Source organism: Thermobia domestica, unplaced genomic scaffold, assembly GCF_964235325.1.
Source record: "Thermobia domestica unplaced genomic scaffold, izTheDome1.hap1.1 HAP1_SCAFFOLD_1392, whole genome shotgun sequence".
NCBI lineage: Eukaryota > Metazoa > Arthropoda > Insecta > Zygentoma > Lepismatidae > Thermobia > Thermobia domestica.
The window spans coordinates 24771-41707 of record NW_027657102.1 but is presented as its reverse complement, the minus strand read 5'-3'; the positions used below and the strand labels follow the sequence as shown (position 1 = coordinate 41707).

The following is a 16937-nucleotide window of genomic DNA, read 5'->3' as shown; positions in this document are numbered from 1 at the left end:
AAGAGGAGGAGGAAGGAGAGCTATGCCATTTACATCTACAAAGTTTTGAAGCAAGTGCATCCTGACACTGGCATATCTAGCAAAGCTATGAGTATCATGAACAGCTTTGTTAATGACATCTTCGAGCGTATTGCTGCTGAAGCTTCTCGTTTGGCCCATTACAATAAGCGGTCAACTATCACCAGCCGGGAAATCCAAACAGCTGTGCGCCTTCTTTTGCCTGGTGAACTTGCCAAGCACGCTGTAAGTGAGGGTACGAAGGCTGTTACCAAGTACACAAGCTCTAAGTAAAAATCTTCTTCAAGATTTTTCATTTCAAACGGTCCTTGTCAGGACCAACACATTATTCGAAAGAGTTAAATCACGAAATTTGCTTCATTCTGTTATGTAGAAACACGTTGAAATCCAATTTCTATATGCTGTTAGTAAAAAAGTAAAGCACATAGCGGAGATGTGTCGTGCTTGTATACGAAAGGCATTTACTCGCCGGAGATCTACACTTAGTCATAATAATTTACTTTTAAAAAGTGGTAATACATTCCGTGTTAAGTATAGTAGTAGGTGCACACGGATCGGAAATCAGGTTATTTTAATGTGCCGTGCAAATAAACAGGCTGTTAGTGTAAGAAATAGTGGGTATAACGCTTAGAATATCGATTAATCGCTATGAAATAATGTTGATAAATTATCTCTTGAAAGTACTATAAAATTAATGTTTCTAGTATTTTCGTACTTGAAGGATAATGAAATTTGAAAAAGAGATGCCAACAGCACCTGGTGTTCCCAGGCGGTCACCCATCCAAGTACTGACCAGGCCCGATGCTGCTTGACTTCGGTGATCGGACGAGAACCGGTATATTCAGCATGGTATGGCCGTTGGCGAATGCATATGGCTTCGAGTGAGTTATTGTAGCTACGTAGGTTTGTCGGTGAATACTCAAAAAGACCAGCGCGTGGAAAGCGTTGCTAATTGTTTTAAGTAATGCATGATTACGAAATTATCGTGGTGAACGATGTGAGAATATTCGTCTTTGTGAAAAACAAAATTAGAAAAAGTATACCAACAGCACCTGGTGTTCCCAGGCGGTCACCCATCCAAGTACTGACCAGGCCCGATGCTGCTTGACTTCGGTGATCGGACGAGAACCGGTATATTCAGCATGGTATGGCCGTTGGCAACTACCTTTTCTTCAATGTCCTGTTAAGGAAGTATGTTTTAAGTAAGAATTGACATTATTAACTATAAAGGCAAGCATATTAACGTCGTTAACATTACTTGGAATATACTAATATTCGAATAAATATTTGAATGTTCGAATGATGAGTGATTCGGATGTTCATAGTGCCACTGTGTCCTATCGAGTTTACTATCACGAACCACGTATGAAATTGTATATAAATAAATAAAAATAAATCCTTTATTAAGTATTGATTACAGGAAAAAGGCAAACTTACATTCTTTAATGTACACAATGAAATGTATGAAAGATATTTTTAAGATATGTTTCACTTACCCTTTATAACGCAAGGTAGTTTTCAGTGTAGCATTCTCTTCAGCTGCGAGATAACGTAAGGCAGATGATCATTCAGTCGTGAAGCACTAAAATGTAATATACATTTTAACTATTATCGATAAGAATTATTTACTGCAGGGATGCAAATAAAGTGAGGCAAATTAGTAAATAAAAACCGATACTGTAACTGATAATATAATTAGTTGTATCTGTATTAGTTGTATATACAGTAATCGCACGATTATCCGCGGAGTTGGATGTTGGCATAATCGCGCATAATCAGCAGTATGAGCAGAAAAGGGAAATGAAATGAAATATTTAGATTTACGTCGCATACTTATACCGGTTACGCTAAAGGAGACGGTGATGATGAGTACTGAATGAAGAAAGTGGGAGGAAACGGGAGAAACCCGAGAAAACCCATGAGCACGGTCTTTATGCACGACAAAGTTCACACGGCACGAGCTGGGATTGAATCAGGGACCCCAAGCACCGGAGGCCAAAAAACGGACAAAAAGTCTTTCGTGCAACTTTCGTTTTCGGTAAAAAGTTTACACATAATTTAGAAAGAGTAGTTTTCTGGTCTTTTTATTTCACAAGTTGGTTCATGTCTATATTTTTTACATGCATAAAAAATTTTTCAACTCCCTTGCTTATTTCCTGTTAAAGACCTCTACCTCTGATTGTATTTTTTGCACATATTCTTATTGTTTTCAGACAACATTTCTAAAAGCGTAATTTATCGTCAGCAAGAAAAGAAAAGGAAAGCCTCGGATAGTGGAATGTGTACTGTATATATATATATATATATATATATATATATATATATATATATACGTATTAGTATATAGTTTTATTTTATACGTCTCCTATTATTACACAATGTGCAGATATTGTCAAAGCGCAAGTAAATATGTATAACTCCCCGTTCTGCACTTAATAACTTGAAAGAAGTTCGGGGAAGGTAGTGTAACAGAAAGTGCAAACAGAAATGAGGGTTTAAAGGCATTTAATATTATTCCGTAGTAGTATGATTTTTTGTAAAAAAAAAAATATATATATATATATATATATATATATATATATCTAAACATACATATTCAATGATATAGTAAGAGGTTAGCAGCACTGATAGAACTGCAGAAAGTACAAAACCGTTAATAAGAAAGAGAGAGAGATGGTGGCCGCTTTTGTGCTTTTCATTGGCTAATTCCGAATTGCGCGCGAATACGTACGAGATTTCTTTCTTTTTCCTCTTCGCAGCCCAGATGTTGCCAATTAGAAGTTTTTAGTACTACATTTGTATGAAAATGTTGCCTTTAAGAAATGTGGTTTGCATACAGAGAAAAGAGCAAAATGAATATTTACCTTAGTGGGCATGAAAAAAGACGAAACATTTTGCAAGATGGACACACGAACTTCCTTAATGCAGGCGTTCAGTACATTATTGTAAAGAAAAAAACACTAAAAAGAATTACTTCAATATCCCTAGCAACATTCAACAATTCATAGAGAAAAATCTTTATTTTGAGAACAATGGAAAACTATGTAATTGTAGATAACTACTAAATTTAATGATTAAGGAAAACGTTTAGGCCCGGCCCTTCAGAAAGAAAGTGCACAGAATATTCTCTCATGGAAGCAATTGCAAAATCAACATTTTGTTTGCAGTTATAATTAGAGGATCTATATACAGGGTGTTCGAAAAAGAATGTATCCTCTTGAAAGAAAATATTCTCTGGGCCCCTAATCCTTTATATACCGAAAGGAAGTTTGTATAGCATTTTTTCTTACCTTCGTTAGAAGAATTGAAAGTGACTACTATCGTGACACGGGAGATATTTAATCGATAGTCGAATTACTCACATACTCGAATGAACACGTCTCTTGTAAGGAGAGGAAAGGCTTCTGTGATCCGCTATCGCAGCTGTGTCATATCTGCAGAGAATGTTAGGACACAAACGTGATCTTTGAGAGCCTCGTGAAAAGAAGTCGCATAGTATCATGTGTGGAGACATCGGGGCCATCTGAAGAACGCTTCATCATTAGGACCAAGGGCGAGTTACGAAACACTCTGGGATATATTTATTAACATAACTTCTCGTCATTCTGCAAGTGTGGTGGAGCTCCATCCTATTGGAAAAGGAAACCTCGGGAGCCCTCTTCATGTGTAGGTATCGTTCACATCTGAAGCATGTGAAGATAGATTACTGTACTATCGTGTACCTAAAATCATTTTCTACGAATACGAACATGTCTACACTGAAGGCAGTGCAGCTCTTTTTCTCTTTTTTTTGGTCATGTATTGTAACGCGGGGCAATGCACACAATAACATGTAATGTTGTGTATCATCATAAAGGGCCAGGGCGATGATTGGATCTTGATGGACGTGGAGAACTGATAGGTGATGTGAGTGGTATTGTGATCTATGGTTGTATGTTTACTGATGAATGCATAAGGAGAGGTGAAGGGGTTGCCTTTTTTTTTATGTCGATCGGGAGGGAAGCGATTGGGAAACTTTTGACTTTGTTTTTCAACCGAATATATTGATTGAATAGGTCGCCGACAATTTTACGGGGCGTCACGTCGTTGCCTTTTTCATGTCGATCGCGAGCGAAGCGAGCGTTTTTTTTTTTTTTTTTTTTTTTTTTTTTTTTTTTTTTACCGACAATATGTATTGAATCGGTTGCCAACACCTTTAGGGGCGCGTCACGTCCTTCTTTCTGTGCTGATCGCGAGCGAAGCGAGCGCGAAATTTTTGACTTTTTTTTTTTTTTTTTTTTTTTTTTACCCACAATATTTATTCAATCGGTCGCCAACACTTTTAGGGGTGCGTCACGTCCTCTTTTCTCTGCTGATCGCGAGCGAAGCGAGCGCGAAATTTTGACCTTTTTTTCTCTTTTTAATTCTTTTTTTTCTTTAAGAAAAAATATTGATTTCATAGGTCGCGAACATTTTTACGGGATGCAACATCGTTTATTTGTTTTTCCAACCGTCTTTCTGTCTTGAGCCCCCGCCAAGTTAACTTTATGGTGGACAAAAACTATGTGCGGTGGGTTACCGCGGGGTTCTCCCGTTTCCTCCCACTTTCTTCATTCCACCACCATTTCAATCATTTCTCATAATCAGCGCCTCTTTTAGCCTAAGCGGCATAACGTGGGACGTAAAACAAAGATTTCCTTTAGTTGCTTTCTGTCTTGATTACGAGCGCGAAATTTTTTACTTTTTTTTTCTTTCTTTTGATATTATTCATTTAATAGGACGGCAACACCTTTACGGGCCGCCGCGTCGTCGTTTACACTTCTTCAGCCCATATTCTTTCTGCTTGTTCGTTTTCCGGCATCTTGTTATCACCGCCCGCGGCAATGCCTATGTCTTTCATCGCTTTTTGAAGCAAATCTTTAATAAATATGCACTCTCACATTTGTACTAATATGCATACCACAGTGGATAGACTGTAACTAGGAAAGCAGAAGCCTGCATATCATATTATTTAACAGTTGAAAGTGAACTGTCATTTTAAGTTTGATTTTGATCAGATGAGTGCAGTTCAACTCGTCGACAATTGTGAAGATTCTCGAGGTTAGGGACCATCCATTTTGTGCTTTGTAATGAAAATGGCTGCAGCCAAACTTCTCTGATCTGAATGAAACTTGGCATGATGATACATCTTGACCTGCTCTACAAGTTTATTTAGTATTTTCCGTTGCGCAGGCTTTTGCTTCTCCAGGTTCTCCCATGGAACTGAGAAACGTATTCAGTCGAACTTCTGCGGTAAGTCAGTATATCATCCTGAGAAGTTTGATCGAGATAGCAGAGGTTCGACTATTCGTTTTTCAATTCCATGTGATATTACAACACGGTGAACTAAATTTATATAGAAACACTTTGATTTTGTTTTGTTTTTTGCTAGCATTAAACTGAGAAAATGTTATTCAATAGACAGAGAACACCACTCAAAGAAAAGTACATCATAAGAATATATATATGGTTGCTGTGGTTCTCGGTTTAATTTGCTAGTTAAGAAACTTGCTCTAAATAAGTACATCTTACAGGTGAAAAACTAAGCCAGGCGATAGAATTAAATATAAAGTTATACACTTTTATTTTACGTTTACTAGTGTTGGGTTACTACTGTAAAATAAGTCAGTATATATGAAAGATAACTGTATTAGGTACTATTTTCCACCGGCGGTGTATTCTTGCATAGTGTACTTAATGTTTACAAGCGGGGCGCTACTAGTATGGATGCATGACAAGTGCTATTGAAACTCGAAAACTAACTGGTTTCCACTACCCTTGCTTATACGTATACCCGCGTCGCCTTCGCTCCTGTTCACTTTGGACGCACATTCTTGCTATCGCTCAGGCCCCCAGCTTTCTCCTGTTTTGGCTCCCTTAAATAGTATTCGTGCTTTTTATTGGCCACCTGGCAAAGCACTTGTAATGATTTTACACCAGTAACTCTAAAATACATGTGTATTACTTTATTTAATTCTGTCGTCTGCAGAATTTTTTTTTTTTTCGTACAAATATGCCTTTTCATGCAGAACACTGAATTTTGCCTGTAAATTTTTGAGAATATGCTGTGACGAAACTTGAGCACCGTTCTTCTTTTCTTTCTTATCACGAGTCTTCTTTAGCCTAATGAGCACAATCATCACACGATAACGACTATTCTTTTCATTTAACTTGTAAACAAGTTGAACTAATAATAATAATTGATGTACAAAGGAGAAGTGTCCTACATATTTGAGGTAAAAAATAAAATAAATATACTTCTACTTCATCCGTGTTTACAAAGTTAAATGTTATCGATTTACAAAAAATGGTCACCTATCCACACACTGACCAGGCTCGACACTGCTTGACCATACATATTAAAACATCGGTCCCACTGAATACACAAGTAGTAAGCACATTCACATAAAAATAATTAGGATTACAGTATATAAAATGCGTTAATTAAAATAGCAAATGCCTTACCTTATCACAGGCGATCCAAAGCCACTGCACATCATCTGCTACGCACACTATATTCCTCCAATATTTCACTCACTTCCTATATCACGCAACAGAAAATATTAATAAAATTCACTTAGCAACATTTTCATTTTTAATCAACAATACGTATAACAATTAAGAATAAAATTAATTGTGAGCACATTGTTATAATTAGAATACTGTTTTTATTCGTTTACAAATATGGGATTAATATAGAGCTGGCAGCAACAATATATACAACTCATCCTGTATGTATCGTAAATCCTAACTTGAGAAGACATCTCTGACGCAAACAATGAGACAAGAAATCAAATACTATATCCGACACATTTGGGGTTTATTGAACTTCAATGTTGGAAGATACCACCTTGTCGGTAGTACAAATGTAATATCCTTACAACACGCGGAACTTTTGCCAGGCATATCTAGGAATTTGGGAAGATTAATTGATATCCTTAATGTGCAATGTATGATTATGACGCATTGTTATGTACACGCAGACGGAACCAGGACAATCTATAGATGACATTTGCACTGTGTTTGGACAATTTGTTCGCAGAAAATAACCGTTTTTGTCTATGAATACTTGAGAACATGGAAGGTATGAGATATACATTTTATGCGCAAATATTATAATACAAATCATTGTTAGTTTGGTGGATGCGTGAAAGAAAGAAAAGGAGTAGATTTTTGCAGACGTCCGGATATAAAGCGAGAACTGAGAATACGCATCTATAACATCTATTTTCTTTGTGTTAATGATATCGATGAACTAAACGGGGAAACTAAAATACAACTGTTTGCAGTATAATTCGAAGTATAGTCAAGTGCAGAGGCGTACTCACGGGGTGTCCACCGGGTGCGGACTCCTCGCAAAAGTTCCTAAGTGAACATACATTTGCAGACTTTCTCATTAAATGTAGTTATTAACAGGGAAAATATTGATGTATCATCAATATAAATCTGATCTTACACTTCATCTGTACTCTGTCTGTATCATGTTTTTGTGAAAAAGTAAGTGGAATATTTATCGTGTTTTCGAATGCAGAATAATAGTATATAGACATAGTGGCTTGTAGTATTGGAACCTTGCCCCCCGAAGCTTGGATCCCTTAGAAGAAAAAAAAATGCATGCGCGCCTGGTGAAATGGTTAACGAATTCAGTTCACTCGATGAATCGACAGATAGTAATACACATTTCGACAGATCGACAGCATTCGACAGATACAGACATATGAAAGTAGCACAAGAATTAGGCGAAAGTCCGTGCGTTTCCTCAATTCACGTAGGAAACAACAGAAAATATCAACTACCATAAAATAATCCGTATATATATTTAATTTATTTGGAATAAAATAAATATAGAAACAACCTGTTCATACATAACTACGGTAAGTGCGTTAATTGCTAACGTAAGAACAAATATGAAACAAGGCACAAAATAAAAAAGAAAAATAAAGTTAAAGGGAATAAATATTTAGGCTTGATTGTCATTCGTATTAAGAAGCTGGGTAATAAAATGTTAAAATCTACAGAAAATTATGAAATTAAATCAGGATTTGAAATAAAAGTCTATACATTGGAAGTAGGCCAGGGAGTTTGCAAGGCAGATGTGTGCGACACGCGTTACTTTATAGATTCCCTTCATTGAACTATAGTAAGCAGTACGAAGATGGTACTTTGCGTATAATCACAGGAAGGATTGAAGTTAATTACCATGGTAATATAATTATTTATTGATAAGTATTTCCATGTTAAATTATGAAAATTATAAGCACAAGGAGGGTGAAAAAGTAGTGTGACCGACTTAGCAATGACTGAAACATAAAATAGAAAAGCGAATAAAAACAAATGCCTTTTGAGTTATGTGGAATAAAGTTTCTTCTAGCCAGTAAGGAAGAATAGGATCTGGTGCATTCATTGAATACCTGAAAAAAATCGTTTATCAAAATAGAAGGAAACACACTTATCGTTGTGGCAACTACGAACTTCTGTTTACCTCAGCCCGCCTCAGCAAGTGCTTTCTATCCGGTCCGCGCTCCGTAACCAAACTCAACGCTGCCTGCTAGCGAAAATTTCATTCTTCAGTATCGTTGAGTTTATTGCAGAAAGCAATGGCAGATACGGCATCAGCACCTGCAGCCCCGGCACAGGCTTCTCCTAAGAAGTCTGCAAAGCCTAAGAAACCAAAAACAACACCTTCTCATCCAAGAACATCAGAAATGGTGAACAACGCCATCAAGAATTTGAAGGAAAGGGGAGGAAGTTCACTGCAAGCTATTAAGAAATACATCTCTCAGAACTACAAAGTGGATGCCGAGAAGCTTGCTCCATTTATCAAGAAATACTTGAGAAGTGCAGTTGCTTCTGGGTCTTTGGTTCAGACCAAGGGAAAAGGTGCATCTGGATCGTTTAAGCTTAGTGCTTCATCGCTGAAGGAGAAGCCTGAAGGTGGATCTTCAACCAAGGCGAAACGATCAGCATCAAAGGAGAAGAAGCCTGCGAAAAAGCCAGCAGCTAAACGTCCCAAGAAGACTGGTGAAAAGAAAAAGGCTGCTGCTCCCAAACCTAAGAAATCACCATCTAAAGTGAAGAAGGCAAAAACTCCCAAGAAGCCAAAGGCCCCGAAGCCAAAGAAGGCTACAGCAAAACCGAAAAGTGCTAAGAAGGCTGCACCAAAGAAGAAGTAAATGTGTCAGTAAATCATCTGACATTTTAAAACGGCTCTTTTTAGAGCCATCAAATACTTTGAGAAGAGTAAAATTGTGCTTTTCCTATCATTATCACATGTTCATTCATAGCAATGTATAGTATACACGCAAGGGACTTTGAGTTTTCTTTTTAACCGAAGCACTTCTTGATGTAAGTGCTTTATAACAGAGGGGAATTGAGGGTGGGGAAAGAAAGCTTTCACGGGTGTCAAGAATGGTGTACTCGAAAAAAAATGGGGAACACATTACGTAATGTCAATTTGTGATCACTTACTTTTTCCTTGTTCCTATCTTCAAGTAGCGAAACAGTACAGAAAACGCACTTAATGCATTTGTTAGAAAAACTTTTGCAGGCTGACTGGGTTCGATTCTCGGTGGGAGCTCAAATGTTTCGCATTGCACGTTAATAAGTAGGTCCACGTTTGAAACAGCCTTGCTGCTGAAAGGGACACTAAACTAAAATCAACTCTTTTCAAGGCTGGGGTGAAAGAAATGTTCGAACTTATTACAACTCGTGAAAGTGAAGTAGACTATGTTTCAATTTAACGTCGTACTATTATGATTTTTATGATAAAGGAGACGGGTGATTACGCCTAATGAATGATGGAAATACTGGTGTAATGAGAAAGTGTTAGGAAAAGGGAACACGCTAATAACCACGGATACCGTCTTATAATTCGTAATATTGCTATAAAGAAAAATAGTAACACCAGCAGAAATGTAGGTGTACAATTGAACTGATGTTAAGTACAAACAGACACTTAAAGAAAGTTTAGTTTAACGTTTGCATTCAACAGCAGCGACCTCTGACAAAATAATATTACTTTTGCTACCTTGGAAGAAGTACATATTTCGCCTGCGAGTTCTATCAGATTAATAACGTTGAGAAGGGCAAACAGTGGTTGAATCGAAGTTAAGTTATGCAACATATGGCAAAATCGAACCCTTGACCACATAAAACGAAGATAATCAATCGGTAAACATAGGGGAAAACTAAAGAATATACTTGAAAGATAGGATGATATACGAAACGACAGGAAAACGAAGGTAGATGTATTAACTATGCAACATACGGCGTGAGAATTTAAAAAAAAAAGATAACAAGTATGGACAAGATCCTTGTTAGGATAACAGCATCTCTAAGTAGTGTATTGGTCCTAAAAAGGACCGTTTTTGAACTCAGTGCCAGAACTTCAAACTTAAGCACGTTCCCCACGGATGCGGCGAGCAAGCTGAATGTCCTTAGGCATGATTGTGACTCTCTTTGCGTGAATAGCACACAAGTTGGTGTCTTCGAAAAGCCCTACAAGGTAAGCTTCACTTGCCTCCTGTAAAGCCATGACAGCTGAGCTTTGGAAGCGAAGATCTGTCTTGAAATCTTGTGCAATTTCTCGGACGAGTCGTTGGAAGGGCAGCTTGCGGATGAGCAATTCAGTGCTCTTCTGGTAACGACGAATTTCTCGGAGAGCCACAGTACCAGGCCTGTAACGATGGGGCTTTTTCACTCCACCGGTAGCTGGAGCACTCTTTCTTGCAGCTTTGGTGGCAAGCTGCTTTCGAGGAGCTTTGCCTCCAGTAGATTTCCTAGCTGTCTGCTTGGTACGTGCCATTGCAACTGTCACGACTTGTTTCAAATAATTGCGCGCTGAATGAAGTCAAGTTATATAAAGAGCAAAACCGTTAAATCAAGCTATTTCTCATTGGATAAAGTCAGTCGAAAAGGACAGTTCTCATTGGCTTAGACACGTTTTGTGTTTTTCCTCCGTGCTTTCCCTGCATGATCGAAGGAACAAAACCACGAGTCTTGGGCTGCTTGGGCTTGTATTTCTCGTGTGTGGTGAGCGAAGCAGTAACATATCGAAATGACAGGACGTGGAAAAGGAGGCAAGGGTCTTGGCAAAGGAGGTGCCAAGCGCCACCGTAAAGTTCTTCGTGACAACATCCAGGGTATCACCAAACCCGCTATTAGGCGTCTTGCTCGCCGTGGTGGTGTGAAGCGTATCTCTGGTCTCATTTATGAAGAGACCCGAGGAGTATTGAAAGTATTCCTGGAGAACGTAATCAGAGATGCTGTTACATACACAGAACACGCCAAGAGGAAGACAGTGACAGCTATGGATGTTGTGTATGCCTTGAAGAGGCAAGGAAGAACCCTGTACGGTTTCGGAGGTTAAGTTGGGGTTCCTCCTATTTTGGATATAAAATTGGCATAAACGGCTCTTTTCAGAGCCAACAAATTTATATAAAGGGAAAGATTTACTTTGTGCGATTTTCTGTTAGATTATAAGAATTCGTGTAACTACATTAAAGCCTTTTGATGCACACTAAATTACAGACGTAGAGAGATTAATTTGAGAAAATCATACGTTTTTTTTTACATTATGTACGTTCATGTATACGTATTCATATCATGTAGCAGTATTAATGCTGGAGAAGGGGTTCTGGTTGGAAATTGGCGATTTGTTGGAAGTAGCGAGCATGAGAGATGCGAAACGCAAGTCGGAATTTCTGTTCTGACAGTAGGATGTACGTATAGAGGCTTATACAACTTCTATACTGTGCTGTGAGGGGCGAATAATGCGTTAGAAACCTGAATCTTGTCCTTTATCTTGTTTACGTGGTCTTGGGTTCGATTTCTTTCTTTTGCGGTAGTGTCTATTGTGATTTACATGTAAATTAATGACACTTCGTAGCGGGTTACTAAAATAAAGAGTAATACAAATATGAGATGTAGGTTAATGCATTGTATACTTCACATTATTTACTAAAGAAAGGCAGTAGTTACAAGAAACCTAGGCTCGCTCGTTGGGCACAGTAGCAAATGAGTTCTGAGATCAGAGAATAAGAGTAGTTGCGTATTACAAACCATATACATATAACACATATCACACAAATATGAATATCGACCTTGCAAAGAATAAATCGTACTTAAGTGTGCATTTAATGTCATTACTATGTTGCAAAAGAAATTTAGGAAAGTTTTCTGATCCGCTCTGTTCATGATGTCATTGGGGCATAGTAATGAACAATAATAAATGTCGAGAACATATTGAACAGAGTAATTTCAGCCAAGCCAACGCAAGAGAGAAACATGAGTGCTTTAAGAATGTTGGAAATTCCTTTGTCTAGCATGAAGTACATGAGAATATGTGGTATGAGGTTTTCTTCCATTGCTGAGAATCTGGGCTCGACTGTCCTGTCCTCTGGGTAATATGAGCCCGATGTACGCAAATATCAAAAAAATGTAGCTAGCGACAATACAAAAGGTAATGATCTTATAATTAATAATGTAGTGGGAACTAAGCACATCGCTGTTTGGAGTATTCTAAAGTTAGTGTGACTTCCTATGGGCTTCAATTACGATCGACGACTACACATATACTAATTAATCGAATAGCAGCGAGAATTTCGAATGAAACTAAGCAACTATCTCAGACACTTTTGATGAGTCTGTATATCGAAAACAATTCATTTCAATCGTAAATCTCCTCTATAAAGGGGTTTGTGGCCCTCATAAGGGCCGATTTGTATGAGATATAGGTCTTACATTTATGCCTTCTTCTCAGTTTTCTTGGGCAGAAGTACAGCTTGAATGTTGGGCAAAACACCACCCTGAGCGATTGTAACTCCAGACAACAACTTGTTTAATTCCTCGTCGTTACGGATAGCTAACTGCAGATGACGTGGAATAATCCTAGTCTTCTTGTTGTCACGAGCAGCGTTGCCTGCCAACTCAAGAACTTCAGCTGCCAGGTATTCCATGACTGCAGCCAAATACACGGGAGCGCCAGCACCAACTCGTTCGGCATAGTTACCCTTTCGCAAAAGACGATGGATTCTGCCTACTGGGAATTGAAGGCCAGCCCTGCTGGAGCGGGACTTGCTCTTTCCCTTGACTTTTCCACCTTTGCCGCGACCAGACATTGTTCAATATTCTTTCGTAATAAGATGAGAGGAAAAATTGCGGCCTCCAGAAACAGAAACAGAAACAGAAAAGTTAAAAATAAGGACGCCCCTCGGGAAAGCCCGCGCCCTGACAGAGAGTAAGGCATCAACCATCTATCTACATGCCTCTCCTCACATGCAATTAGTACACTAAAGTATCTGTCGGGTGTAGGTGTATGCCGCGGCTTCTATCTTTTACGAAAGACATTTACACGCGAATCTGTCAATGTGTGAAATAGAAGGAAAGAAGGGTAAAATAGATGATAGGAAAGCGCGAGAGAAGGTTTATTATGTTTTGAGAGAGGGACAAAAAACCTGGAAACCAGGAAAAAACCCCCTATATCGGTCATGCTGCATGCAATAGTATTTACATGGCAAAACCACAGTTGAAGGGTGGCAAAAATCCATGTAAATGTGTCTGTCAAAAATAAATTATTATGTTATGTTAAAGCCTATCTGATTATGTTATATACAAATCTGTGTTGTCTGTAATGGGAAAGTATTGTTAGTGGGGATCTGTGTTATTTTTTAGCATGCAAATTAGCCGCCTCATCTTCCTTTGTCTGTGCGTGTGTCGTCATCTGTCTGCTGGTTTCAGCATCAATTCACTATTTCTGCAGCTGCCACCTCTGTTTCATTGTTCTTCCGAGCTGGTTTGTAATTTGTGCTCGACTGGTTTCTCTTGGATTTTATCTTGTCTGCATATGTGGGCTGGGTGACATGTATCGAACCGTTGGTTGCTGTCAAGGCGTTCACTGTTTTAGCGAAGATTTTCTTTGTGGCTGTTTGTATAATTGTCAACATCTTGGTGCGTTCTTCTTGGTGACTGGTTGCTGTGAGAATGGTTGTAACCCATGTGATGATCCTGTTTGTGGCCTTCTCTATTTCAGATGTGATTTTCTCTTCTATGGCAGTTGGATGATTCTCTGGTGGGTTTACTTCAGTGGCTTTTCCTGGTTTTTCTGTGGCGATGTGGTCCTGAGAAGGGCCAGTACTTCTGGTAGGGTGTGCTTCTTCTTCTATTGTGACTTTTGTGTATCTCTGCTGGGGGATGCTTCTTGGTCTTTGGGGGCAGGTGCTGCTTCCCGTTCTGTGTCCTTTTTGTTTGCAAGTGGCGCAAAAGCCATTGTCGACTGCTTTGTTACAATCTTCTTGGTGAGAGTTTCCACAGCGGAAACAGACTCTCTGTTCAGTGCATTGAAATTTCAGATGCCCGTACTGGTAACAGTTCCAGCAGGGCATCGGTCTTGGAGGTTGACGGGAATTCTCTACTTTGTACCTCTTTTCTTCAGTTTCCAGTCCTTGGGTTGTGAGTCTATTGACGTCTTCGTAATGTTTGGAAAAAAGCCTTAACATTGGAGCCGGGCCTCTATTTGTGTTTATGCGGATGAGGTTGTTAAACCTTATTTTCTGCTTGTGTAATGCTTCTTTCATCTTATTGATGTTGGTTGTGATCTCAACTCCGCGTATAACACATGTATACGTGGGAGTCTTTTTCTCTTGGTTCTTCGGTGCGTGCTGCTGTCTATCTTCCTGTGTCCTGGTTTTCGTGGTTGAGGTTCTCGCTTCTTCTGTGTATAGTTTCCTTCTTCTTCTATGCTGAACCGGCTTGAATTCAACTTCTTGTTCATCTGTTATTGGTTTTTCACCTGTATGAGAAGTGGTTTTCACCTGTGCGTGGTTATTCACCTGTGTGTGGTTCTGGTGGCCCTGAAAAGAGCCAGAATTGTGAGGTCTCTCCTGTGTGAGCTGATTGGTCGCGATGCTTTGTTCTTGTCCAGTTGATGGTCGTTCTGGTTGGGTTGCTTCTGTAGTGTTCGTGATACGTCCAAGTAAGATTGCTTGTGGGCCAAAGTCGCTGTTTTTGAATATTTTTAGAAAGATCTCTCTTGTGGCTTCTGATTTGAAGTAAGCACGATGCTTCCCTCCACCCATGTTGAGCAGCATGAAATCCTCTGCATCGATCTTCTGTTTAATAATGGCTTCGATGTTGATTTCTTGACTGGCTTTCAATATGCTCACGGGCGGATACAACAGGTAGTCATCGTTGAGTTGCTTCTGTGCTCCTGGGGGTGTCTCTACTGCTGGGCTGGTTGCCTCCCTCCGGATCTCCCTGGTGGTCGTTTCTGTTTGAGTTTCTCTCCGCATGTCATCTTTGGACGTTTGTCTTCTTGTAGGTTTCTTCTCCCTGCTGGGCTCTCGTCTGGGTGTTTCTGATAACTCACTCCTTTTGTGACTGGCATCACGTGGCTTCTTGGTGGGTGTTCTTTTGGGTGGTCTTGGCATTGCTATGTGGTTTGATGGTCCTGATAAGGGCCAAGTTCACTTTCAGTCACTAATTGGGTTTATGGGCCTGATAAGGGCCAGTTCACTAATTGCTGTGTATTTGCTTCTCTACGCTATCCCAGAGAGATAGTATTGTGATCCCGTCAGCCGACTGTCGGCAAAGCCTGTTCAACCTATATGGCCAGTGCGAATCTTGGTCCACAATAGGGGGTCAAGCTGACGGAAAGCAATATCTATTTCACCAGGAAGCAGTGTGTGTAATGTGTGTGTTTAGCACTATAACTTTATTATCCACAGCTCTTCTCTAAAAACAGGATTATCTGACAAGACTATCCTGTAGCAGATTGTCTGAAGCACTTCTTCACTTCCTGCTGCAAACAATATTCTGTTGCTCTTCTTGTGGGCGGCGTGTAGCGGCTCTAATCAATGGTTGCTTGGTCTAACACCGCAAGGTATCCACAACCATGACGAGCACCTCTCAGCTTCCGTCAGTTTTGTTACTACTTCAAGCGTGCACCCGAGTGCATCAAATGAAAAGCAAGGCAGTTGGCGCGAATTGAAACACGTACTGTAATTTAAATGAAGTCGATAAATCGGCGGACACATCTAATTTTGCTGAACGAGTGAGTCATCATGCCACCAAAAACTAGCGGAAAGGCTGCAAAGAAGGCTGGTAAAGCCCAAAAGAATATCTCCAAGGGAGATAAGAAGAAGAAGAGGAGGAGGAAGGAGAGCTATGCCATTTACATCTACAAAGTTTTGAAGCAAGTGCATCCTGACACTGGCATATCTAGCAAAGCTATGAGTATCATGAACAGCTTTGTTAATGACATCTTCGAGCGTATTGCTGCTGAAGCTTCTCGTTTGGCCCATTACAATAAGCGGTCAACTATCACCAGCCGGGAAATCCAAACAGCTGTGCGCCTTCTTTTGCCTGGTGAACTTGCCAAGCACGCTGTAAGTGAGGGTACGAAGGCTGTTACCAAGTACACAAGCTCTAAGTAAAAATCTTCTTCAAGATTTTTCATTTCAAACGGTCCTTGTCAGGACCAACACATTATTCGAAAGAGTTAAATCACGAAATTTGCTTCATTCTGTTATGTAGAAACACGTTGAAATCCAATTTCTATATGCTGTTAGTAAAAAAGTAAAGCACATAGCGGAGATGTGTCGTGCTTGTATACGAAAGGCATTTACTCGCCGGAGATCTACACTTAGTCATAATAATTTACTTTTAAAAAGTGGTAATACATTCCGTGTTAAGTATAGTAGTAGGTGCACACGGATCGGAAATCAGGTTATTTTAATGTGCCGTGCAAATAAACAGGCTGTTAGTGTAAGAAATAGTGGGTATAACGCTTAGAATATCGATTAATCGCTATGAAATAATGTTGATAAATTATCTCTTGAAAGTACTATAAAATTAATGTTTCTAGTATTTTCGTACTTGAAGGATAATGAAATTTGAAAAAGAGA

At 39.3% G+C, this 16937-nt stretch overlaps 2 non-coding genes across 2 annotated transcripts; both read right to left on the bottom strand.

Moving 5' to 3' along the window:
• Positions 1 to 762: 762 nt before the first annotated feature.
• LOC145677808 (5S ribosomal RNA) lies at positions 763 to 881 on the bottom strand. The gene has a single exon (XR_014130027.1). It is a non-coding gene; the product is annotated as a 5S ribosomal RNA (ribosomal RNA).
• Positions 882 to 1058: 177 nt separating this feature from the next.
• Positions 1059 to 1177, bottom strand: LOC145677810 (5S ribosomal RNA). Its single transcript, XR_014130029.1, has one exon. It is a non-coding gene; the product is annotated as a 5S ribosomal RNA (ribosomal RNA).
• Between the last annotated feature and the right edge of the window lie 15760 nt (positions 1178 to 16937).